Source organism: Eretmochelys imbricata, chromosome 28 (assembly GCF_965152235.1).
Source record: "Eretmochelys imbricata isolate rEreImb1 chromosome 28, rEreImb1.hap1, whole genome shotgun sequence".
NCBI classification, from domain to species: Eukaryota; Metazoa; Chordata; order Testudines; family Cheloniidae; genus Eretmochelys; species Eretmochelys imbricata.
Genome location: NC_135599.1, coordinates 1,357,451 through 1,384,275, shown reverse-complemented (window position 1 = coordinate 1,384,275; position 26,825 = coordinate 1,357,451). Strand labels below are relative to the sequence as shown.

The 26,825-nt window shown below is 50.1% G+C and overlaps 3 non-coding genes across 3 annotated transcripts; 2 read left to right on the top strand and 1 right to left on the bottom strand.

The window, feature by feature from the left end:
• Nucleotides 1-7,056: 7,056 nt before the first annotated feature.
• TRNAC-GCA (transfer RNA cysteine (anticodon GCA)) lies at nt 7,057-7,128 on the top strand. The gene has a single exon. It is a non-coding gene; the product is annotated as a tRNA-Cys (tRNA).
• Nucleotides 7,129-11,822: 4,694 nt separating this feature from the next.
• Nucleotides 11,823-11,894, top strand: TRNAG-UCC (transfer RNA glycine (anticodon UCC)). The gene has a single exon. It is a non-coding gene; the product is annotated as a tRNA-Gly (tRNA).
• Nucleotides 11,895-25,391: 13,497 nt separating this feature from the next.
• TRNAG-UCC (transfer RNA glycine (anticodon UCC)) lies at nt 25,392-25,463 on the bottom strand. The gene has a single exon. It is a non-coding gene; the product is annotated as a tRNA-Gly (tRNA).
• Nucleotides 25,464-26,825: the final 1,362 nt, after the last annotated feature.

The following is a 26,825-nucleotide window of genomic DNA, read 5'->3' as shown; positions in this document are numbered from 1 at the left end:
TCTATTCATTATTGACTATTGATATAAAATCTTTCCCACTTTCCTCTCTCGTTTGCAAACATTGATCCAACATTCCTCAGATTTCCACCTTTCTCTCTTTAGTGACTGAACTAAAGTCAAGTCTCAAGAGTTTGCCTTTTCCAGGTAATTATCAAATGTCAATTACAAACCCTCGCAGCTCAGGGGCTGTTCCCTTCCTCTTTTCTTTACAGCAACTTCTCCTTTTGTGGAGGGAACCGGCTGCCCTGAGTCCACAGTGGAGGTTACAGGGAGTTATATCCCAAATGATCAACTTTCCCCTGTCGGTGGGGACTCATTCCTTTCCCCCTTTATCGCCATTCAAGTGTTTGCTGAAGAAAGAGGCTTGCCCCATATTTAGTAGGCAGCAAAGCCAGAGCCCTCCCCCCGCTTTGGGGCATCAGTGGCTTCCTGCTGCTAACAAGGCAGTTGGCTGGACAATTTTCTATTCCCCATGGGGCAGGGGATGAGGGGCTCACTCCCCCCAGTGCTCAATGTGTAAATGTAAGGGGACTGTTGCCCCCTTACTAACGTTCAGTGCGGGGTGTTTTAGTTGCTAGCCCCCAGTACTCAAAGGGGACGGGTTGATGGGGAATCAGGACCCTGAGACTGACAGCCCCCAGGAACAATGGAGAGAGGCCAATGCTCCAGGCCAGCCTGAATGACAGGGCGGGCAGGCTAATCAGGGAGTCTGGAGGACAGGGAGGTCCCATCCTCCCTGTGAGCTGGAATTGCCTGCATCAGACAGAGTGGGGCTGAGCTAAGGAGAGAGCAGGGGCCCGAGCTGAGCTGCGGGGCAGAGCTGGGCCAGAGCCAGAGAGAGCAGAAAAGCAGCCCAGAGAGAGCAGCCCCTGTCCGGGGAGCAGAGCTGCAGCCCCAAAGCCAGAGGCACAGCCCAGAGGGAGCAGACTTGCCCTGGGAGGAGAGCTGCAGCAACCGGAGCCAGAGGGGCCAGAGAAGCAGCCCAGGGAGCTGGAGGCAGAGCAGCAGAGACCGAGTGGTGGGGCTGGGGCTGGGGCTGGGGCTGGAGCAGTCCGGAGCTGGGTGTGGTGAGCAGCTGGGGGGACCGAGGGGGACCCTGGGCAGCGGGCCCAGCACAGGGAGACGCCTCAGCCAAGGGGCTCTGCAGGCCAGGCTTGGATCATAACCCCGACAGGGCGGGGGCGACACTGGGAAGAAGGGTCCTGCCACTTAGAGCCTGAGAGCGTGTGGCCACCGCCAGAGCGAGTGTCCAACCCGCAGCATCCCTGCAGCACGGCCAGGGCTGGAGAAGGGGCCTGGGACTTACAAGGAACAGACTGTGAACAGCCCTGACGTTCCAGAGACTCTGTTTGTGATGCTCCCTGCCACAGAGCAGGGTGATGTGTTTCCTTTAACCTTTCCCATTTCCCCTTATCCTTTTTCAAATTAATTGTTGATTAAATAACTTGCATTTGCTTTAACTTGTACGTAATGGTCAGTGGGTCAGAGAAGTGCCCAGTGCAGAGAGAGTACCCCGGAATGGGGACACTCTAGCCCCTGTCCTAGGTGACCACAGCAGGGTTGGGGGTCGAGCCCCCCAGGAATCCTGGGCCCAGCCTTGTTGGGGTTACGAGGACTCTGCCAGACAGGAGAGGGGAAGGGGAGTCCTCAAGGGCAGGGAGGCCACTGGGTAAAGGAAGTGGGAGCGAGGACTCGGATCCTTTCGCTAGCCCACTTCACCGGGGTCGTGCAGAAGCCAGGAAAGTTCCCCACAAGAGCGGGACTATTCCCCCGCTTACATAATCGAGTTCTGGGAATCACCATATTACTGTATTAACCCCTCACATTCCCATCCCCGATTTCGCCAGGAGTAGTCAAACACCCCATGACAGACACTTCCATGAGGGTGTGAGGCAGCAGGGAGGGGGAGTGTTGACCTGGGAATGTGGCTGGGGAGTTTCACTGGGGATGGGAGACCTGCGAGTCTGTCACCTGAGCCAGGAGGGGGCGGGGGAGGTGACACCTCTGCCCTGGAAAGTGGACAAAGGCTGCAGGAGGGAGCCTGCTGGGGGCGGGTGTTGGTTTCAGTTTGGTGTGGGTGGTGGAACGCAGGGATCCCCAGGGCTGGGGTCTGAGCTCCCTGCCCCCCAGAAGGACTTGACTGAGGGGTCCTGGTTGTACCCACAAGCTCAGTTTTAGACTGTGTTCCTATTGTCCAATAAACCTTCCGCTTTACTGGCTGGCTGAGAGTCACGGTGAATCCCAGGAAGAGGGGTACAGGCCCCAGACTCCCCCAAACTCCATGACAGAGGGGTTATGTCATCCAGTGTTGAGATGTAGCCACCTCTGGGGTGGGTCCCTGGTGACTGCTATTTGCCAGTGACAGGGCATGGAAATTGCCCCTCCATGCCTTACATTCTCCTGTTAAAGAAGCATCCCCCAGAGCTCCCTCTGGCTGTATGACTGCCCCGGCAGTGGGTGCTGGTAACTTCCTGTCCATTTACCAAATACAGAAACAAACCCATCACTGATTTTCCTTCTCTTCCCCGTCTCAAAACTGCAGGAAGTGTGAAGACAGACACCTGTGTCCATCTGGGATCAGTGGTGCCCAGGGTCAGAGCAGCCTCCTGCAAATCGAAGTCGTGTTTATTTTGCTGTAGAAAAAAAAGGTAAGAGAAAAATGATTTTGAAATAGCAAACTGCCTTCACGCATGGCTGTCTCACCTAAAGGCCCATCCCCTGACAGTCAGCTAGGCAGGCAGACCTTCTTCAGACACCCCAGCAGGGTCCCTGTGTCTACGTGTCTTTCCCCCAAACAATTACCTGAACAGCCACCTCCCTGTCTTGAGGGAGTGCCTTTTTAAGCTGCCCAGTTCTTTTGACCGTCTGGGCCCCAGGCCCTGGCCCGGCTCATCAGACTGAATACTGGAGTGTGTCAGGAGAATATTCAAAGCTAAGAGTTTGGGTGTTGTCTCCTTACAGCCAGAGGTGAAAGTAAGCCGGACTGGACCGGCTTCCCCAGGCCGGCGATTTAAAGGGCCCGGGGCTCCCTGCAGCAGCCGGAGCCCCAGGCCCTTTAAATCACTGCCTGAGCCCCGCTGCCGGAGCCCTGGGGTAGTCATGGCAGGGCTCCAGTGGTGATTTAAAGGGCCTGGGGCTCCCAGCCACCATCACCAGAGTGGAGCCCTGGACCCTTTAAATCACCGCTGGAGCCCCGGGCTGCTGCTGTTATCGGGGGGCTCTGGCAGCAGGGCTCGGGCAGCAATTTAAAGGGCCTGGGGCTCCAGCCGCCTCTGCAGTTGGTAGCTCCAGGGGTGATTTAAAAGGCCCGGGTATTTAAAGGCCCAGCCTCTTCTGGCTGAGGCCACGCCTATTCCGGTTGAGGCCATGCCCCCTGCTCAGGAATTAAGTTTCACCCCGCTTACAGCCCCCTATTAAACTAAACCAAATCAATCATACCATCATCACCCCAAGAGTCCAGACAACACACAGCATTCATCAGTATTACAGAGCAGGAGCAACTCCATCTCAGGGGGTCTGGAGAAACGGGACTAAGGGGAGGTATGGGGTGGAGTCAGTGGGACATAGGAGAGGGGAGTTGGGCAGGGGGGATCAGGATTGGTGGAGGAATCCCACCCAGTTTACACACAATCCTTGCTGAGGCCCTGCTGGTTTGTAGCCGGCACTCCGTCCATATTGCATTCCACTTTCACGTTATTCTATATATTTTCCCCAAATATTATTATTTTCACTCCTCTTCTCTCTCCCTGACTCAGCGCCTGCCCCAGCCCTGTACAGGGAGATGTCAGCAAACCAGTAAAGTGTCTGAAACCACTATGGCTTATTGCTAAAAACAGCCAAGTGAGCAGGCCGTAAAGTGGCCATGTAGCAAACTCAGCTTGACCAAGGCAGGAGGGGAGGAGGTTTTGAGTGCCACAGAAAGGGCAGCTTGGCCCCGCGTCCTTCCTGATAAGAATTGTGTTGAAGTTGCTGATACATGCATTTTAGAAGAGCAGGATGTGGCCCAGGAATCTCTATTGGGGCCTCAAGGCTGCAAACTCTGGAAAACCCACATCTGGTTAATTGATAATCAGAAGGAGCCTCTTGCTTGACTATTGGAACTGCTTGCTTAACAAGTTTTCTTTAAGGGACATGTCATTCTATTACTAATGTATAAATAAGGGGGGGAAAGTTTGTGGTAGGGGGACTCTTCCGAACGGGACTCTCCCTCTGGATGAAGCTTGTGTTCCCCACCGGTAGACAGGCTGCCGCTGTGCCACTCGAGACCCACACTCAGCTTCGGTAATTATCAAGGGTTGGGGGTGTTGTACTAACCTGTTGTGGACGTGTGTAAGTGCTTGAGACTAAGTAAAGTGTAGCTTTAAGTGAAAGCACTCTTGTGTTGTCCTGTTTGTGCCAGCCATCTATTGGTCGGACGGCCGTGTCTCCCCTGGTTTATTTCCTGACGCCACCTCGCACAGAGTAAAAGTTACCAAGGAGGCCACCTCGGTGCATAACAATGCTGGAATCTGGATTCCTCCCTGGGGAGCACATCCTTTATCTGTCCTTCCTGAACAGCCCCCGTCCTTGGATTACTCTCTGCTGGGAAGAGGAGGGGGGGAAGCAGTTTCTGAGGATTCATTTACCACCATATTTTGTGTTTAGTCATAGATTTCAAAGGCAGACGAGATTGCTATGAACATCTGGTCTGACCTGCTGCATCACAGAATCCTGAAAATTTTACCCAGGGACTCCTACATCCACCTCAACACCTTATGGTTGAACTAGGATGGTTCATTCAGAAAGTCATCATGTTGGGATGAAAAAAACTTGAAATGACAGTCAGAAAACTGGCCCATATTTAAAGTTTAAATTCAGTCATTTCTACCTCTCAATGTAAGGGGACTGTTGGCCCCTTACTAAAACTTAGTGGTTTTTGGTTTGCCCTCTCGCAGTACCAAAAGAACATAAGAACGGCCCTACTGGGTCAGACCAAAGGTCCATCTAGCCCAGTGTCCTGTCATCCGACAGTGGCCAATGCCAGGTGCCCCAGAGGGAATCAACAGAACAGGTCATCATCCAGTGATCCATCCCCTGTCACCCATTCCCAGCTTCTGGCAAACAGAGGCTAGGGATACCATCCCTGCCCATCCTGGCTAATAGCCATTGATGGACCTGTCCTCCATAAACGTATCTAGTTCTTTTTTGAACCCTGTTACAGTTTTCGCCTTCACAACATCCTCTGGCAAGGAGTTCCCCAGGTTGACTGTGCGTTGTGTGAAGAAACACTTCCTTTTGTTTGTTTTAAACCTGCTGCCTATTAATTTCATTGGGTGACCCCTAGTTCCTGTGTTATGAGAAGGAGTAAACAACATTTCCTTATCTACTTTCTCCACACCAGTCATGATTTTATAGACCTCTATCATATTTCCCCTTAGCCGTCTCTTTTCCAAGCTGAAAAGTCCCAATCTTATTAATCTTTCCTCATATGGAAGCTGTTCCATACCCCTAATAATTTTTGTTGCCCTTTTCAGAACCTTTTCCAATTCCAACATATCTGTTTCAAAGAAAGGGGACGAGTCGATGGGAAACCAGGACTCTGAGACCGACAGTCCTCAAAGGCTATGGGGAGAGGTCAATGCTCAAGGTCAGCCTGATTGACAGGGCGGGCAGGCTAATGAGGGAGTCAGGAGGCTGGGGGGGTCCCATCCTCCGTGTGAGCTGGAGTTTCCTGGCCCGGAGCAGGGCTGAGTTAAGGAGGGAGCAGGAGCCTGAACTGAGCTGGGGCGCAGAGCCAGAGGAGCAGCCCAGGGAGCTATGCTGGAGGCATAGCAGCAGCAGCAGGGCTGGGGCTCGAGCTGGGCCTGGAGCAGTCCGGAGCCGGGTGCAGTGAGCAGCTGGGGAGGGCGAGGGGGACCCTGGGCAGAGGGACCAGTGCAGGGAGATGCCCCAAGCCAAAGGCCTTGCAGGCCAGACTAGGGGATGGATCGTAACCTAGACGTGGGGGCCGACCCTGGAAAGAAGGGTCTTGCCACCTGGAGCCTGAGGGCATCTGGCACAGCTGGGGCCTGAGAAGGAGCCTGGGACGTGGGCGGGACAGACTGTGAACTGTCCTGACATCCCAGAGACGCTGGTTGTGGTGTCCCCGTGCCACAGAGCGGGGTGACCGGTTTTCCTCTCACCTTTCCCATTTTGTCCTTATTTTTTAAATCGCTTGCTGGTTAATAAATTACGTTTGCTTGAACTGTATGTAATGATCAGTGGGTGCCCAGTGCAGAGAGAGCACCCTGGAGTGGGGACATCCTAGTCCTGTTCTAAGTGACCACAACAAGGTTGAGGGTTGAGCCCCCCAGGAATCCTGGGCCCAGCCTTGTTTGGGTTACAAGGACTCTGCCAGACAGGAGAGTGGAAGGGGAGCCCTCGAGGTCAGGCAGGCCTCTGGGTAAAGGGAGTGGGAGCAAGGACTCAGATCCTTTCGCTAGCCAGTTCCACCAGGGTAGTGTATAAGCCAGGAAAGTTCCCCACAATAGAGGGACCATTTCCCTGCTTACATAAGCTTAAAACTCAGCTCAGCGCTCGCCATGAATTAAGCCCGGACCTGCTGGATGGGAGACAAGAATTCTTCCACTGAACCACAAGTGTGCAAAATATGAAAAAGGGATCTATGCATTTATGGCCCCTGCTCGCTGCAAGGGCCCCACTCTGCTGCGGGGCACAGGGGCGTGGCTGACACTCCCGGGAGCTCTGTGCTCCTGGTCAGAATGCCATTATTTGGAAATGAATGAATGAATGATATGGGGATTAATGGGTTCTATTTACATGTCCCCTGTGTTTTTAAGGGTTTGGAGCAATGCTGGTGAGGTTAAAGGGCACGGAGCGGGGGAGCAGGGTGTGGTCCCAGATCAGTAATAGTTGTGCTCTGGTGAGACTGCGCAGTTGTGGTGTTTACATGCAGTGATAATGTTTAACAAACCCCTATTTTTAAAACCACCCACGTCTGAGCATGTAAGAGCAGTGCTCTGAGAAAAGGTGTGTCCATAATCTTCAAGACACTGAATTCAACAGCATTCCCCTATAGGGAGTATAGCTCAGTGGTAGAGCATTTGACTGCAGATCAAGAGGTCCCTGGTTCAAATCCAGGTGCTCCCTAAGAAATTGCCTCTTTTAATGAACATACATCTCCAGTACGTTCACGAGTCCCACTGAACGGGGATGTGAAGTGAATTTAAACATTCAGCATCTTTCCTGCATCCGATGAAGTGAGCTGTAGCTCGTGAAAGCTTACGCTCAAATAAATTGGTTAGTCTCTAAGGTGCCTCAAGTCCTCCTTTTCTTTTTCCTGTTGAAATGTACAAACACCGAGCAAACGTGTCCATCAGCTGAAATCAATTCCAGTCCTCTGAGGCTCTAGTTTATGTTTTCATAGATTAAACAAAGGTATAATATAATATGATGGACACTTGCAGGTCCGTGTTCTCCAGGGCTGTGCTGTGCAGAACAAGAACCACATGCATTTGGGGCTCAGGAGTCTGACGAGCAAAGACACCTTGGGCAGGCTGAAGTCACCAGCACCTTGGCTCCTTCGCACTCAGCCAGCAGCAGCTGGGCCCTCAGGACAAGGCACAAGAACAAGCCAGTGGCTCTGAGCAGGAAAAGAACCCCCAAGAAGCTGGTCAGAGCTGCCGGGATCCCCAGAAAGGCCACCATGCCCAGGGCTACGAAGAGCCCTAAGAAACTGGTGGCTGCAGCAGGGACCAGAACGGCAAAGAAAAGACCCCAAAAGGTCAAAGTTTGCCAAGCCTCAGAAGGTGGTCAAGAAGCCACCGCAAAGCAAGACAGGAGAGAGCCAGCCTAAAACCAACCCCAAAGCCAGGGCTCAGAAGGTGGCCCCTGAGAAAGGAGTGCAGAGACTTCCATGGGGAAGATTCCTGACCCCCCAGTGGCTCTTTTAAGAATCACCATGGACCTCCCAGAGAGCGCCAGGTCCCCGAGGAGAAACCACTCCAAGGAGAGTAAAGTTAATTGGTGACAGCAGGGAGTGTTTCTCTTCCAGAGGGGAAGTGCTGGGTTTTGTGAAACACCTCCCGGGTGAGTGATGCGCTGACAGGGCAGCTGCCCAGAGCTCCCACGTGAGTTCGTTCTCTTTCACAAGTGTGTCGCTGTCACTTCACCAGCTGTGCAATAGGCCGCGTGTGCATCTCCGCTTCGCCTAATCCCAGTTTTTAGCTGATTCCTGTGATGATAATTTCACAGTTACTCTGCCTCATTCTAGCATTCTGGACACATTCAGACACCCTTCAGAACTAAAAATGCCAAGAGAAAGTGGACATGTGGGTAGCTTAAGTCATTCAGTTGAGTGTGTGTGTAAAAGGCACAACAAATTAATTTTTAACCACATCTTTCTTAACTTCTTTATCTATTATGTAGCACATCAATTGTACCAAGTGGCTTGCATTGCCCAGAACATATTTTAGAGTTATTTAATTCACCCTTCCCGTTGCACGTAAAGGTGTTTGTTTCATTCTGTGAAGTGCGTTGGTAGCTCCAATGATTGTTAACTTTCTCTGTGTGTGGGAAGCACAACGCATTCATTTAGTGATGCTGAAAATGTTCCCTTCTCCCTCCAGCACTGCCGCAGGATCACCTGCCCTTTGTAAATTAATCTGCGCCTGTGTCTCTAGCAGGAAAATAATGTTTTTGTGGGGAAAAAACCCACATTTATTTAATAACAGGGACTGATACTGAATGGCCATACGATGGCACCACATCAGGAATGCAAAGCAACAGGCTCCTGGTTTGCACATTGATGGTGACAAGGGATTGAACTTGACTCCCTTCTGTTCACAGACACATTTGTTTATTTCTCTGGGAGCCAAACATAAGTTTAAATGAATTTCTAGGGCTGATGAAAGGGGGCTTTGGGATTGATGCAGCGTTTAGTGGTATAAATAGCACCATGGGCTGGACAGAGAATGGACATAGACACTGAGCTGCCTGGTAGCAAACCCTGGCTTCCCAGCTGCAGCTGGACCTGCTGCACATTTGGGTTTTTGGGTTTTGTGCCTGGCACAGGGCTGCTGGTAGAAGTGCTGATGCCATGAATGGCTGCACGGTGCTATGGCATGATGCCCACACACCCTATAGCAATGGAGGGGCCATTTGACCCCCAGCTGTGATGCAGGGAGAACAGGAGTTAGCATCAGATGCCTGTTTTCAGGCTGTAATCTGTGGGCATCCTGCTCAGTGGGAGGGATCCTGGCAGCTCAGACTCAGGCCTGGAAGAGGCCCCTGATTTAGGGGATGGCTACAGGGTCTCCAACGCTCTGATGTCTCAGACAATCTGTCTCTCCCAAAGCCTCAGGCCTGTGGCCCCAGGGAAGGCTCCTGCACTGCCTCCGCTCCTTCCATGTTCTGGAGAGCAGCAGCAGTCCAGGCCAGGACTGAGCCATGGGGCATGAGGTGCTGGGTGGGTGGCAGAGGCTTCAGGAGACCAGACCTGGGGCAGATTCTGTGCTCAGAGAAAGGGGCTGAATGGGAAATGAAGATCAGGCCCCTGATACCAGCACCTTCATTGTTCCTAGCAACCGCCCCGCTACTCAGTTGGAGTAACAGGTCACCAGGAGTGGATGGTATCACCCAAGAGTTCTGAAGGACCTCAGAAACGTGAAATTGTAGGACTGCGACCTGTGCTTTGGAACCTACCATTTAAATCAGTGACTGGAGGGTAGCTAATGTGACGCCTGTTTTTCAAAAGGGCTCCAAGGGTGACCTCGACAATAACAGGCCAGTAAACCTGACTTCAGTACTGGACTTCAGTAAAGAACAGAATTGTCGCATGGTCTGCTCACACACAGCATGTAAGTCAGCCCATTATACTATCTGAGTGCTATGGCCAGACACTCTGAATCACACTGCAGGGCGACACAGTCCCAGACTTTCCCCCAGAAATGTGTGTCTTCTACTGCCTAACACTCTGCTGGATAATACACGCTCATAGAAAGTCCATCATTAATTAATATAAAATGATGTGCACAATCCCACATAGAGTTTTCCAAACACTTCAGTCCAAACACACTGGTCTAGATAAAGCAATAAAACAAGTGGATTAACTACAGAAAGACAGATTTTAAGTGATTAAAAGTAATGAGGGGTAAAAGTCTGAGTTGGTTACAAAGAAATAAAAGTAAAACACAGCTAACACCTAACTCATGTCAAAGTTTGACTCAGACTCACAATTTATCAGACTACTCTGTTTTATTAGCAAAGCTGCTCTGCTAATGCATTTAGAAGTGAGCCCCCCGAGTGGGACTTGTGTCTTTTAATTTATACAGTTTTTTGGAGAACAAGTTACAGAGAAGTTACAGACAAAAGAAGAAAAAGATTTTAGTCACCACCCTTCGAGATCCCTGAGACCAGTCACGTATCTTCAATTACCTGCCACCCTTAACAATCTCCTTTAACAGCTTCCAGTTAACTTAACTAATTGCCCTTCACACCTTCCATTCTGATGCCTGCTTCTTAGACGTGCTGGCTCTATCTTAATTGTTTCTCCATTCAAAAGCTAACTGTCCCTACGTGTGCTCCCTCAGATACTTTGTAACATGTTTTGGCATGCCCTCTCATATACAATGTATCCAGCATGTCCCCTTATACAATGTTATACTTCCACTCTCAACAAATGGAGTGAACTAAAGTCAAAGTCTCTGGCTATGTCTACACTGCGCACCTTACAACGGCGCAGCTGTGCCGCTACGAGCCTGTTTGGGCAGGAACTTCAAGCTGCTTCTTTGACGAGATGCAGATTTTTGCCCATACCCTCTTTTCTGCTGATGAATGGCCACTTCTTCAGGTGATCTTGTTTTCACCTGGCTGGAGCGTAGGCTAGCCTTTTGTCTCTGGACAACGGTTTGCGACCTTCCTCCAAAATTGTCTTAGTCATATCATGCAGTAGAATCTTATAACTTCACATATAACGTTGCCAGACATATTTTATCAGGACATAATGATCAGCAAATTATGAGCTTTTAAATGATATCTTACAAGGCATACTTTGCACAAACTTTGACATTGTCCAGTAAAAGGATTAATAGACTGTCACACACACTCCCTGGGGTCACCTCAGGCCCAGTAACTGCTCCTGTCCCCACCTACCAGTGACATCTCCCAGCGGTGACTCCCTCCCAGCCCAGCATGCGGGGAGCAGTTAGATGGCTGGAGTGGAGGGGAAAACCTGCTCCTTTGGCCCTCGCAGATGGGAGTTGGGGATCAGTCACATCTGGGTCCAGAGTCACCATTGCTGTGGCAAGAGGCACAGACTTGGGGTTGGGAAGTGAGGCAGAGCCCTGGGCAGGGGCTGGTCATGTCTTAGTTGCCCCAGCAGTCCTGCTCTGGCGGTGATAATCCCAGGCCCAGAGCAGCTGCTGCTGTGCAGAGAGCCCTATAGCTTCTCCTGCCTGGTTCAGGGGAGGAGCCCGGCTCTGGGCCACAGTGTCCAGCCCCTGCCATCACTGTTGGGTGTGTCTATACTATGGGGTTATGCCAACATAGCTACGGTACCATAGCTATAGGCCCTGGAGTGTAGACTTGGCCCTAGTGTTTTTCACAGAAGCTTTATTCCCTAGGGAAAGACCCAGGCTTGGCGGCTGCATTCACTTCATCTACCCCCAAAAGAGCTGAGGCTGGAGATGCTCCCCAGGCCCTTTCCCATCTTTCAGTCACTCTGGGACTGGGAACCTGTCTGGGCTCAGAGCTGACAGGCTGCCTCCCACCCATCTGTCCTGCCGTGTGGCAGTGAGTCATTTTGCTCGCAGAAGTAGCACCATGGAGAGCATCTGTCAGCAGATGCATTGGTGGTATAGTGGTGAGCATAGCTGCCTTCCAAGCAGTTGACCTGGGTTCGATTCCCGGCCAATGCAGGGATGTGTTTTGCCCTTGTCTGGAATTGGCTTCATTTCAGTCACATTGTCTTCGAATCACATGGTCAACGCAATTGTCAGAGAATTTCTGTCCCAAATCCCAGCAGGTCGTTAAACGGGGGGTGGGGGCAGGACTATACGGTGAGCTGTAGGAATCGCCATCGTGTACTATGAGAAAGTCAGAAACGCTGGAACGTGCATCAGGGTGGGGGTCGGGGTCCCCGGGTGGTTGGATGTTCGGCTGTGCGTGTGTGTGTTCTCCCTGTGTGCTGCCCCAGCTCTGCGCAGACAGCCGGCACTGCAGACCTCCAGCGAACCGCCCAATGACCACAAGATCCGTTAAGGTGCGAAGGCACCAGGCCATGTTTATTGTCGACAAAACACAGGACTAGTATCTCGCATACCCTACTGGACCCCGAGATGTGTGCCCAGCTCAGTGGACAGTGGGACTTTCCATTCCTCCCTAGGGTAGACAAAGACACTCCCTCTGACATACATCTTTATACCCTGATGCAAACAAGTTATGTACTGCCCCTCTGACACAGTTAGTTACTGCCCCCTGATGTGGCTAGTTACCACCCATCACCTTGTACATGTTGGGTTGATCAAAACATCTCCATGACGTACTGTCATCCTGACCTTATCTTTGAGAAGGGGTCAGTGTGGTCCCGTTACCCTTGGGGAATGCTTTTGTACCATCCTTGATATCGGGATGTTCTGGTACCACTTGATAGCGGGATGTGTTTGCGTGAGCGCTCTGTGCCTAGCACTTCTTAGGAACATGTATTTCTGTAATATCAGCCCTGTTCCTGCCGGATTCTGTGAGCAGGGCCTGCCTCTCGCCCACAGCTTGTCTTTGATTTCTATCAGTAAAGCTTTGACACTACTTTAGTCCAGGCCTCAGGCCTCATACCAGGCCCCTGATACAAGGGCTTCTGTCTCAGGCTCTCTTCCTACTACACAGGAGAGTCTGTCTTTTGCTGGCGCACAGGGAGAGGTTTTGCCGTTTCATTGTGATCAAGTGAAAAACTCCCCATCTTGCCCCCCTGCTGCTGCCCCAGCTCAGACCCCACTGATACCCCCCAACATGGGACCCACAGCCTCCCTGCTGGCAAAGCCTCCTATAAATGAGAGACAAACTCCCCAGTCTCACCCTTCTCCCAGCTGAAACCACCCTGCAGAGCCCAGAGCAACCCCCTCCCGGCTGGATCTCCTGGCAGTCACAGTACCCCGTCATCCCTGTGGTGCAGGGGCAGCTGCCAGTTCCTACCTCATCAGTACAGTGGTGACTATCCCCACCTGTCACATGGGGGTCTGGGGCATGAGTCCCTGATTGGAGAGCTATGATTTTGACACTAACTCAGACCCTCTTGCTGATCAGCTCTGAGCCAGTGTCACCTTTGGGTGGCCTAGAGTTTATGTCATGTCCCTTCTCTGGTGCGTAAAGAAAACCCAGAGAAAAACACCTGGAGACCCAGCATATAGTCTCTAAGGTTTTTCAGCCAGGATAGCACAGGCTCAACCTCCCCACATTCAAGTCCCCAAAAGAGCAAAAGGAATAAACTTAATTCTTAAGTGCCAGCTTTATAAAATCTTACGCTAATGAAACATGAATAATAAACCACTGTAATGTAATTTCTACAACACCAAGTGGCTACTTTATAATCCACCTACATTATCTTCACAGTTATACGTGAACATCAGTACAGAAAACTTCAATCCAAACAGGTCAGTCCCCACAGAAACATAGTGAGAAGAAACTGAGAGTTCCCCCAAACCTTAGGTGGAGTTCATGTGAGTCTCAGAGTCTTTGATCACCAAATCTATACAGTCTGATGAGTCAAAAGCAACATCTTCCCTCCCAATCTTGCTTGGAGAAATCTTCAGTTGGAATCTATGCAAACTTTTCCTCCTCCGAAATCACTAGTTAGCTAGTCAGCTAACCAATTAACCAAACATGCCATTAACTAGATCGATTTTTTTTTTAAAAAGCCTGTGTGATAGGGCAAGGCCAGATGGCTATAGAAACTATAGTAGTGGGAGGTAGATATATTAGCTCCAGGCTAAACAAATCCCTGGTACCAGGATAAGTGAAATGGCACTGCTCCAGGTGAGTTAAGACACCTGTGGCCAATTAAGAACTTTCCAGAAGGCAGGGAGGAGGCTAGGTTGATTGGGACACCTGAAGCCAATCAGGGGCTGGCTGAAACTTGTTAAAAGCCTCCCAGTCAGTCAGGTGGGGGTGCATGTCAGGAGCTGTGGGAGGAAGTTGTGCTGTTGGAGAGGCTGAGTAGTACACACCATATCAGGCACAAGGAAGGAGGCCCTGAGGTAAGGGTGAAGTGGAGCTTGAGGAAGTGAAGGCTGCTGTGGGGGAAGTAGCCCAGGGAATTGTACATGTCATGTTTCTAAAAGGTCAACTGCCATAGCTGATACTAATAGGGTCCCTGGGCTGGAGCCCGGAGTAGAGGGTGGGCCCGGGCTCCCCCCCCTTTTTGCCCCCTGATTAATCACTGAGACTGGGAGACAACAGAGACTGTGTGTCACGGAGTCCCCGGGCGATGCTCTGGAACTGCTCCCTACGAAGCCACAAAGGACTCTGGGGAAGTCTCCTTTCTGTGAGCAGCCTGTCTGCAGGACACACAGCTCACACAGCTTCCACCTTCCTGGGTCTGACCTCAGAGCATGCAGCGTCCTCTGCCCGTCCGTGCGCTTCCCACAGCGAGTCCACCCAGGCGGGGTCCTGGGGAAGCCAGAGCATCCTGCACCCCAACTTCGCAGTCAGACGTGACTCTCAGCCAGCCAGTAAAACAGAGGTTTATTAGACGACAGGAACATGGTCTAAAACAGAGCTTGTAGGTGCAGAGAACTGGACCCCTCAGCTGGGTCCATTTTGGGGGGCAGTGAGCCAGACAACCACGTCTGCCCTTCACTCCATGTCTCCAGCCAGCCCCAAACTGAAACTCCCTCCAGCCCCACCCTGCTCTAGGCTTTGTCCCTTTTCCGGGCCAGGAGGTCACCTGATTCCTTTGTTCTCCAACCCTTTAGCTCTCACCTTGCAGGGGGGAAGGGCCCAGGCCATCAGTTGCCAGGAAACAGTGTGTCGGCCATTGTCTGTGTCCAGACCCCTGCACACACCTGCCCTCTAGGGCTCTGCAACGATCATACACCCTTACCCCAGCACCTAGATACTTAAGAACTCCATAGGGGAAACTGAGGCACCCCCACACTATTCAGATGAAACATTAAGAACAGTCCCACTTTGTCACACTGTGCAAGGAAGGATAACTTCTCCTCACCTCCCTCGCTGGCTTATGATGAAAATGGCTCAGCAGACTGTGACCCTTGTCTCTAGAGAGAGAAGGGTTACATGGAGGGTCACAGTGAGCCTCTGAGGCTAGCGAAATCCGCCAGGAAACGCAGGACCCACGGAGGCAAGGAGAGAGCTTTGTCACACCTGATACAAGACAAATACAAAACTGAGAATAGCAAATAAATGGATTTACCCCATTATAAAAAAGTAGGTGAACCACAGTGGGGATGCAGTGCAAGGTGCTGGGGCTGCTGGAGCGGGCACCTGCGGCAGGGGTACTCACTGGAGGTGTCACTCCCTGTCCCGGTGGCAGGGGTTGGTGCAAGCAGAGGATGCAGCAACAGCCATCCCTGCAAAACCCCCCTCCGCAGGGCTGGGAGCAGGGCCTGGATGGGTGGGATCTGACAGCTGCATATGCAGGGGAATGGACCAATCGGGAACTGGACCTATCAGGGCTCTTTCTGAGCTACATCTGCTTTGTGAAAACCCAGACATTAACTCTTATTGACAATGTCTGGGAAACCCTGGAGGGCTGATAACCCTACCCAGGAGACTCCAGCATGTGATGAAAGGCAGCTCCAGGCCTTTTCTCCCTTCTTGGGGATCAAGGTCACTTTGTTACAGAGAAAAGGAGTACTTGTGGCACCTTAGAGACTAACTAATTTATTTGAGCATAAGCTTTCGTGAGCTACAGCTCACTTCATCGGATGCATCTGATGAAGTGAGCTGTAGCTCACAAAAGCTTATGCTCAAATAAATTGGTTAGTCTCTAAGGTGCCACAAGTCCTCCTTTTCTTTTTGCGAATACAGACTAACACGGCTGTTACTCTGAAACCTTTGTTACAGAGAGATAAAGAAGCCTGAACCCTCCAGGTCTGACTTAATGTCCTGATTTCCCAATGTCTCCTTGGAAGAACCAAATGTCTCCTTAGTCCCAGGTGAATGGGAGAATTCAGTTCTCCCGGGGAGCAGTTCTGAGTCCGTCACGCTCATTTCTTAGCTTACGGTGCCACCGTGTGGCTTTCATTTCCCTCCTCGATTTCATACAGAAACACAGTTTTCTTTGCACAAGTCACTGAATAGCAAAATCTCTCTGTGTCACTTCTCTGGCCAGCGGCATTAAATTCCATTGGAACTTTCTCTCCTACAATGCAAATAGCAAATGGGACATGGCTACCTTCTGCCCTGAAAGTGGGGTCATGACTCTCCTCTTTCTTCCTGCTGCTGTTGTTATTTCATGGAACATATGGGATAAAAGAAGAGGCTGACTTTACTCCAGGGTGGCAATCCCAGTTCCAAAGGAAAGCCTGGCCCTTGCTATGGAAATCCCTGGTGTGCTGGAGATATGACTGGGAAAGGCACTGTCTGAATGCCCAAGTTGGAGAACTGACAACTATCTACAGCAACGTCACTGACCCCCAACACCCTCTAATCATGCTCTGGACAGAAGGGAACTTGCAAGCCAAGAATTCTTGTTCTTCATAGAATCATAGAAGATCAGGGTCGGAAGGGACCTCAGGAGGTATCTAGTCCAATCCCCTGCTCAAAGCAGGACCACCACCAACTAATAGAGACAGTGACGCTGCAAGGCAGCTGGGAATATCAATGGCTAGAAGTGACTTCCCAAGAGAACACAACTGCAGCGTAGTGAGAAAACTGGGTGTCAAGTTCTGGTGGCCAAGTTGCTAAGGCCCCCCCTCTTAAAAAACTCCATTTGGGTCTCCCGACACAGGTTTGAATCCCACTGACTAAGGAGCATCCAGGTTATTCTTGCTGTGGTTTAGTGTCTGACCATCTGCCACCCCCCCCCCCCGCCCCCGCCACTGGACCAGGGTCTACTCTCCCTCCCTAGAGACCCATAAGTATTTTGGTGTGTTCTCGGAAGGGTGAGAGTAAAACACCCACCACAAACACAGAGCTTGAAGTCCCCAAATTTAAAAGCTACAAAAGTCAATTCTTACTAGGCCAGGCAAAAATCAGGACACAGTAACCGATTCCGCTTGAGCAAAGCAGGGTCGGGGGTTGTTCAGTCCTTGGGAAAATGCATCATTCATTGCTCTAAACAGCAGCAGCAGTGGCCGGGGAAGTGCGAACACAGAGAAATCATGTTGGTATTCTCACCCTTGGGATAGCTACAGAGCGGGAGCCGAGCATGTGACGCCCCCGGCAGCAGGCTTCTGTGCGTGGCGAATGATGATACTAAACTAGGAGGAGAGGTAGATACGCTGGAGGGCAGGGATAGGATACAGAGGGACCTAGACAAATTGGAGGATTGGGCCAAAAGAAATCTGATGAGGTTCAACAAGGACAAATGCAGAGTCCTGCATTTAGGACAGAAGAATCCCAGGCACCGCTACAGACTAGGGACCGAATGGCTCGGCAGCAGTTCTGCGGAAAAGGACCTAGGGGTTACAGTGGACGAGAAGCTGGATATGAGTCAGCAGTGTGCCCTTGTTGCCAAGAAGGCCAATGGCATTTTGGGATGTATAAGTAGGGGCATTGCCAGCAGATCGAGGGACGTGATCGTTCCCCTCTGCTTGACATTGGTGAGGCCTCATCTGGAGTACTGTGTCCAGTTTTGGGCCCCACTCTACAAGAAGGATGTGGATAAATTGGAGAGAGTCCACCGAAGGGCAACAAAAATGATTAGGGGACTGGAACACATGACTTATGAGGAGAGGCTGAGGGAACTGGGATTGTTTAGTCTGCAGAAGAGAAGAATGAGGAGGGATTTGGTAGCTGCTTTCAACTACCTGAGAGGTGGTTCCAAAGAGGATGAATCTAGACTATTCTCAGTGGTAGAAGAGGACAGGACAAGGAGTAATGGTCTCAAGTTGCAATGGGGGAGGTTTAGGTTGGATATTAGGAAAAACTTTTTCACTAGGAGGGTGGTGAAACACTGGAATGCGTTACCTAGGGAGGTGGTGGAATCTCCTTCCTTAGAAGTTTTTAAGGTCAGACTTGACAAAGCCCTGGCTGGGATGATTTAATTGGGGATGGGTCCTGCTTTCAGCAGGGGGTTGGACTAGATGACCTCCTGAGGTCCCTTCCAACCCTGATATTCTATGATTCTATGATGCGAGTAATTAGACTGCAAAGAGGGTTTCCTGTGCTGGGTTGAACCTTGTGTTGGGGAGTGGGCTGTTTCGGCTGCCGTTTCTAATCTGCACTGTAAAGCATCCCCAGGGGTCACCAGTTGCTATTAAACAATCAGGAGGGGCCTCTTGCTTTGCCGTGGCCTGTACAGAATTAGTGGCATTAAAGCGCTGCCCAGGCTGGGGAAGGGGGTTGAGATGCTGGCCTGGGGAAAGCCCATGGGGCGCTACGCTGCGTGAAACCTACTGGGAGGGCCGCGTAGCTCGGTGGTGGGGTGCGAGCTCTGCCTACACTAGGCCCTGGATTTAATCCTTCGTGTCTCCAATGTCTTTTGTCCTGCCCAGCTGTGATGATCTACTAGTTACGGCATTGCACTCAATATCTAGTGGGGTTTCCCTGCACAAGCTCAGTTCCTGTTCACTGCAGGAGGGACGCGCCAGTCTCATGGAAGGTCAGTGGGGTTTGTGCTCCTAAATCCCCTTGGCTCTATGGAGATTCCTGTGCCCAGTGCCTCTTGGGATGCCGGTTGATGATGGAGAAGGAGGAAAGGTTGCCAAAGCACAGGCTGAATGCCAAGAAAAAGGGGAGTAGTCAGTGGTGCTGGAACAGCTGTTAGTGTGGGGGTGCTGAGTTGCACCCCCCTTACTGCTGTCTGCACCCCTCACTGCCCCCTAAAGCTCGGGCTGGGAGCAGGGCCGTGGCTCCGGGACTGGGGGACACGGACAGGGGTAAGGTGGCCAAGGCTGGGGCCACAGCTGGGGGCAGGTGCAGGGCCAGGAGCAGAGCCCCAGGTCTCGGGGTGGGGGGGGGGGCTGGGATAGCTGATGGATTCCTTCAGCAAGTAGTTGCTGAACCGACTAGAGGGGATGCTATTTTAGATTTGGTCTTGGTGAGTAATGAGGACCTCATAGAGGAAATGGTTGTAGGGGATAATCTTGGCTCAAGTGATCATGAGCTAATTCAGTTCAAACTGAATGGAAGGATTAACAAAAATAAATCTGCAACTAAGGTTTTTGATTTCAAAAGGGCTGACTTTCAAAAATTAAGGAAATTAGTTAGGGAAGTGGATTGGACTGAAGAATTTATGGGTTTAAAGGTAGAGGAGGCCTGGGATTATTTTAAATTCAAGCTGCAGAAGCTATCGGAAGCCTGCATCCCAAGAAAGGGGAAAAAATTCATAGGCAGGAGTTGTAGACCAAGCTGGATGAGCAAGCATCTTAGAGAGGTAATTAAGAAAAAGCAGAAAGCATATAGGGAGTGGAAGAAGGGAGGGATCAGTAAGGCAAGCTACCTTATTGAGGTCAGAATATGTAGGGATAAAGTGAGACAGGCTAAAAGTCAAGTAGAGTTGGACCTTGCAAAGGGAATTAAAACCAATAGTAAAAGGTTCTATAGTCATATAAATAGGAAGAAAACAAAGAAAGAAGAAGTGGGACCGCTAAAAACTGAGGATGGAGTGGAGGTCAAGGATAATCTAGGCATGGCCCAATATCTAAACAAATACTTTGCCTCAGTCTTTAATAAGACTAAAGAGGATCTTAGGGATAATGGTAGCATGATAAATGGGAATGAGGATATGGAGGTAGACATCACCATATCTGAGGTAGAAGCGAAACTCAAACAGCTTAATGGGACTAAATCGGGGGGCCCAGATAATCTTCATCCAAGAATATTAAAAGAATTGGCACAAGAAATTGCAAGCCCATTAGCAAGAATTTTTAATGAATCTGTAAACTCAGGGGTTGTACCGTATGATTGGAGGATTGCTAACATAGTTCCTATTTTTAAGAAAGGGAAAAAAAGTGATCCAAGTAATTATAGGCCTGTTAGTTTGACATCTGTAGTATGCAAGGTCTTGGAAAAAATTTTGAAGGAGAAGGTAGTTAAGGACATTGAAGTCAATGGTAATTGGGACAAAATACAACATGGTTTTACAAAAGGTAGATCGTGCCAAACCAACCTGATCTCCTTCTTTGAGAAAGTAACAGATTTTTTAGATAAAGGAAACGCAGTGGATCTAATTTACTTAGATTTTAGTAAGGCGTTTGATATGGTGCCACATGGGGAATTATTAGTTAAATTGGATAAGATGGGCATCAATAGGAATATTGAAAGGTGGATAGGGAATTGGTTAAAGGGGAGACTACAACGGGTCCTACTGAAAGGTGAACTGTCAAGTTGGAGGGAGGTTACCAGTGGAGTTCCTCAGGGATCGGTTTTGGGACCAATCTTATTTAATCTTTTTATTACTGACCTGGGCACAAAAAGTGGGAGTGTGCTAATAAAGTTTGCAGATGATACAAAGCTGGGAGGTATTGCTAATTTAGAGAAGGACAGGGATACCCTACAGGAGGATCTGGATGACCTTGTAAACTGGAGTAATAGGAATAGGATGAAATTTAATAGTGAGAAGTGTAAGGTCATGCATTTAGGGATTAATAACAAGAATTTTAGTTATAAGCTAGGGACGCATCAACTAGAAGTAACGGAGGAGGAAAAGGACCTTGGAGTATTGGTTGATCATAGGATGACTATGAGCTGCCAATGTGATATGGCTGTGAAAAAAGCTAATGTCGTCTTGGGATGCATCAGGAGAGGTATTTCCAGTAGGGATAAGGAGGTTTTAGTACCGTTATATAAGGCACTGGTGAGACCTCACCTGGAGTACTGTGTGCAGTTCTGGTCTCCCATGTTTAAGAAGGATGAATTCAAACTGGAACAGGTACAGAGAAGGGCTACTAGGATGATCCGAGGAATGGAAAACTTGTCTTATGAAAGGAGACTCAGGGAGCTTGGCTTGTTTAGCCTAACTAAAAGAAGGCTGAGGGGAGATATGATTGCTCTCTATAAATATATCAGAGGGATAAATACCAGAGAGGGAGAGGAATTATTTAAACTCAGTACCAATGTGGACACAAGAACAAATGGATATAAACTGGCCACTAGGAAATTTAGATTAGAAATTAGACGAAGGTTTCTAACCATCAGAGGAGTGAAGTTTTGGAATAGCCTTCCGAGGGAAGTAGTGGGGGCAAAAGATCTATCTTGCTTTAAGATTAAACTCGATAAGTTTATGGAGGAGATGGTATGATGGGATAACATGGTTTTGGTAATTAAATATTCATGGTAAATAGGCCCAATGGCCTGTGATGGGTTTTAGATGGGGTAAGATCCAAGTTACCTGGGAAAGAATTTTCTGTAGTATCTGGCTGATGAATCTTGCCCATATGCTCAGGGTTTAGCTGATCGCCATATTTGGGGTCGGGAAGGAATTTTCCTCCAGGGCAGATTGGAAGAGGCCCTGGAGGTTTTTCGCCTTCCTCTGTAGCATGGGGCACGGGTCACTTGCTGGAGGATTCTCTGCTCCTTGAGGTCTTTAAACTACAATTTGAGGACTTCAATAGCACAGATATAGGTGTGAGGTTTTTTTGTAAGAGTGGTGGGTGAAATTCTGTGGCCTGCGTTGTGCAGGAGGTCAGACTAGATGATCATAATGGTCCCTTCTGACCTAAATATCTATGAATCTATGAATCCTGCTCAAAACGTGGGGGGTGCGGCAGCACCCGCCGCACCCCTTCTTCCCGCGCCTATGGGAGTTGTTCGGTGTTGGAGAGCGGAGCTGCAGGTGATGTTCACACTGCAGAGACACTGCCCCCTTGAGGGGACAGGAGGCAAGTGCAACGGGTTTGCGATGCTGCTGCAGATGGCGAGAAGAAATGCTGGGGTAACAGAAAGCTGAGACCGCATGAGGGGCAGGCGAATGGCAGCTCCACCCAGGGCCACGGTGCTCAGACTAGGGGTGCCGGAACAGGGGAGGCCAAGGGGCCAAGGCCCTCGCACTTTTCAAAGTGGACGGGCTTGGCCCATCCACTTTTTGCCACGGGCCCAGCCCCCTGGCCCCCACTTTTAGGAAGAATCCATGACCCTTGCCCTGGACTGTGCCGGGGAGAGAGCAAAGGCAAACAGGGACCCAGCCCCCTACGATGTCCCTCTGCTGGGAGAAAACCCCAGGGATAAGTAGGAGCTGGGTCGGGAGTGGGGTGGAGGGTCCCTGGGGGCACAGGGGAGCTGAAGTCCCCCAGAGTTTGGGGAATTAGGCAATGCAGAGTGACAGGGCTTCACACCCTGCCCAGCTGGGGCGGAGGGAATCGGCATCTACTGGGGTCGGAGGGATGGAGCTGCATCGGCGGCCGAACGGGCGGCAGGTTGGGACCGAGGAACCTGGAGAACATTTCAATCTTGATCTTTCTTTGGTTGGTTGGTTGGTTTGGTTTCGCTTGTGGCGATAACATGTCTTTGCAAGATGCTAAAGCTTCACAGCGTGCACTCACCGGCGCCAGGACCTAAGGACTGAAAAGCCCCATGATTCCTCTGGGTGCCTGGGCTCTGAAAAGGGATTTGGGTCCACTCACTTTATTGCTGTGGCCAGTAACATAGCCAGACAAAACCATTGCCCTTGTCATCCACTCCCAGCTTCTGGCAGCTAGAGGCTGAGGCCTCTCAGAGCATGGGGCTGCATCCCTGATCATCAATGGCTAATAGCCTATCGATGGACCTACAGGTATGACATTATCAAATTGTTTTCTGAAGCCAGTTATAGTTTTGGTCTTCACAACATCCCCTGGCAAGGAGTTCCACAGGTTGACTGTGCGTTGTGTGACATAGTTTCCCATAAAGGCTCATTTTCTCCTGGTGAGTGGTTATGAACTGGGTCCCATCCCCTCTGACTTGTGCAGATTATAGAATCTCTGGCTTTTCCTAAATGCTGTGGGGCAAGTTCCTGAGAAAGTGCAGGGGAAGAGAGAGCAGGAGGGGAACGGCAGAGAGAGTGAAGGAGAGAAATACCAAGGAAGGGGCAAGAAAGGGACTAGGAGCACAAAGAAACACTCAGTGGCTGAAGCCAAGAGGTTGTCCCAACTCAATCCTGTGCATCACAGGTGTTCAGCAAGAGGGGCAGTAGCAGGTTTCCTATGACATTGATGCCTGACCGGTTTTAATGGTTAATCCTTGCACTGATTGCCAGTTGATCCTGACTAATGAGCTGAGGGTAGTCAGGTTCTTGTCCCTGATTCAGGCTACACAGAACTAAAACCAATGCGTTTGCTTTCTTGTCGGGAACCTCCAGGGGTACGGCGAGGATGCTTGCACTGAGGGCAAAGCCAAGCCGTCGTGATTTTTACTAGAAACAGTAAAAGAGACAGAAAAGCTCCAAACCACAGGCCCAGACAGCAAGAATTCAGGATTGGGGATATCGGGAGTGTCATTCTTTGCATATGAACTTGGACTTACGTACTCACATCCTTCCTTGAGGACCTGGTGGTGAGAGACAAAGGACCAGCCCTGTCTCTGGCCTGCCCAATGAGTCCAACGGTCCAGGTTCCTCAGTGCCCAAGATTGATGGTAGATAACAACAGAGCTGAAGGGTCAGAGGATGCAAAGCAAACACCCTCAACACGGTGGTTTGCCCTATTATAGGGCCTGAGCGCTGCCATGAATATTCATTCTCGTGCCCAGCCTTCCATGTCCAAATCTAACTTCCTCGCCCTCGTAAGACTGGGGTGCACCTATCTGATAGGTTAACCTATTAATACATATTGATGCCGTTTAACTCATTATCACCCACACCACCAGTTGCTCAGGCGAGTTGATGGTTTGATATTTGCCAACGATTCTATCCTAAAATGTCCAAGCCCAGGGTCACTTCAGTGTTCCTGCCCGGTACTGTTAGTTCCCAACTTCTGCTGTTGAGTAAGCTATTCCTAGGTCCCCTAAATCTAAGGGTAACTGCCAGGCCATTTATCTATGGCATGCCAAGGGTCACAGGCCTACAATACTTATGCTAATGTCTTACAGGATACAGGCCTGTAGGTGCCCTCTGTTCCTGTTGAATATAATAAAGAGTAAACTAGCTCTATAGGCTACAGCGTAATGGTCTGAACTTTAATTCTAGCAATCTGAGTTCAACTATAGGTGGGATCCCAACATACCTGAGCTCTTTCTCTCCCCCCTTTCTATTATTATTTTGAAAGGTTTGGCTTAACCTCGTTCTTCTGCTTACCTAATTGTATTACAATTTTTGGTTTATTTTTCCTTTACACCCTTTTGTTTACATCCTTATTTTTGTAACACAAGAGAATCTGCAGCACCAAAAATGGACACAAAACTTTATATTTCCACTTTCTCCCCATCATGCATGAGCACGAGACAAACACCTCCAGCAGCTGGAATTATAACACTGAAGACAAGTCTCAGAGGGGTAGCCGTGTTAGTCTGTATCCACAAAAACAACGAGGAGGCCGGTGGTGCCTTAAAAATGAACAGATTTATTTGGGCATAAACTTTCATGGGTAAAAAACCCACTTCTTCAGATGCATGGAGTCATGGTTTTTTACCCACGAAAGTTTATGCCCAAATAAATCTGTTAGTCTTTAAGATGCCACCAGACTCCTCGTTACTGAAGACAAGGAGATACAGATGCATGTCCCCACGGTTTCTGACTTTCTCAAATGACACAAGTAAAGCCCTGTAAATCCGCGGATCTCTGGGGCAGGAAGTCTCTGGGACGAAGTGGAGGATGCTTGGTGGTGCGGGGCTTGGCACAGGTGCCTGGTGAAGCCCTGCAAATCTGCGGACTATTTTTGCAGATTGTGGATACAAACTGTGTATCTGCACAGGGCTCTAGACACAAGGAAGACTCCTACCGCTCGCTCTATAGTTCCTTGCAACCCCCCACTGTGTCTTTAACGACCTGCTGGGATTTGGGACATAAATTCTTTGACAATTCATAGAATCATAGAATATCAGGGTTGGAAGGGACCCCAGAAGGTCATCTAGTCCAACCCCCTGCTTGAAGCAGGACCAATTCCCAGTTAAATCATCCCAGCCAGGGAAGCCTGACCTTAAAAACTTCTAAGGAAGGAGATTCTACCACCTCCCTAGGTAACGCATTCCAGTGTTTCACCACCCTCTTAGTGAAAAAGTTTTTCCTACTATCCAACCTAAACCTCCCCCACTGCAACTTGACCATGTGATTTGAAGACAATGTGACTGAAATGAAGCCAATTCCAGACAAGGACAAAACACAGCCTTGCATTGGCCGGGAATCAAACCCGGGTCAACTGCTTGGAAGGCAGCTATGCTCACCACTATACCACCAATGCATCTGGCAAAGAAGAGTTGCCCAGGTGTAGCAGGTACTAGCAAAATGACTCATTCCGGCAACTCTAGTGAGCAGGATGGATGGGAAGGAGGCAATCTGTCAGCTCTACCCCGAGACAGGTTCCCAGAGCGGCTGAAATATGGGGAGGGAGGTGCTACATCCCAGGGTAAGGTGGCACCAACCCCACCGCTCCTCTCAGAGAAGGGAAATGAAGACAAATCGCCCCAATGACAAACCTTAGCCGAGACAGCTGCTTTTAAAGTCAAGGTTTGCGTTAGCTCCTGCTGCACACGCAAGGGTTTGTTGCTGCTGCGGATTCCAATCCTTGGGGTCTGCGGGGATGAGCCAGCTTGTCTTAAGGGTGTTCGTCTGCCACCTTCTCGGGGTGTTTGCTACACGCAGGCAGCTCCCGCTCCTGGGTCTCTCCCAGGGAAATAAAGTTTTTGTGCAAAATAACAAAACTTTTCACTGATGGCAGGGAAAGGAAAAGGCCACAGGAAAGCCAGGACATGAGGAATGTAACAACAGGATTCCTCTAGGCGCAGTGACTCTGACGAGTGATTGATCTCCCCTCACTTGTATTTGAAGAGCTGTTTAGTTTTACCCATGGCAACCTACAAGGCTGACACAATTGTATCGATTGTGATGCTATGAAACAAGTGTTTAAAAACAGTCCGAACTTGAGCTGTCTGTTATGAAAGGCTGGTGTCCCCAGTTCAGTTCCAGATGAAACCCCCCTGGGGTCCCCGCACACGGCAGTGGGAGTGAAAGGCTGGTTTTTCAGGGGGTCCATGGGGCTGGGAGGGGGCAAGCTGAGGTCTGTTACCTCTCTGGCCGACAAAAAACTTCTCTCTGCTCAGATCTAGCTTGTCGTAATGCCCCAGCCTTGTCCGATAATTAGCACTGAAGTTCAGCAAACTGGACCTGTCGTTCTTCTGTTCCACCATGGTCGGTTCTCAGCCGGGCCTGGCCAGTGCCTCCAGAACCCAACCAGTCAACTAATGGGGTGGAGCCTACAGACGCTATCCTGTTCATGATGCCAATTATGCAAACGGGGGTTGGTCCTGCTATTGTGGGGAACTTTCCTGGCTTCTGCACGATCCCGGTGGAATCGGATAGGGAAAGGATCTGAATTCTTGCTCCAATTCCCTTTACCCGGAGTTGTAAGAGACAACAGTCTGTAACCCACTAGTGCCCCTTTGACTGGAGAGGCATTAACAGGCCACTTAACATGGAACTGTCTGTTAACGCCTTATGATAAATCTACCCCACCGTGTATTCTGTTGCGAGACTCTCACTGACTGGTAGCAGTCTGGCACTGAAAGTTTCCACAATGTGATCGACACTCCCTTCCCCACTGTCA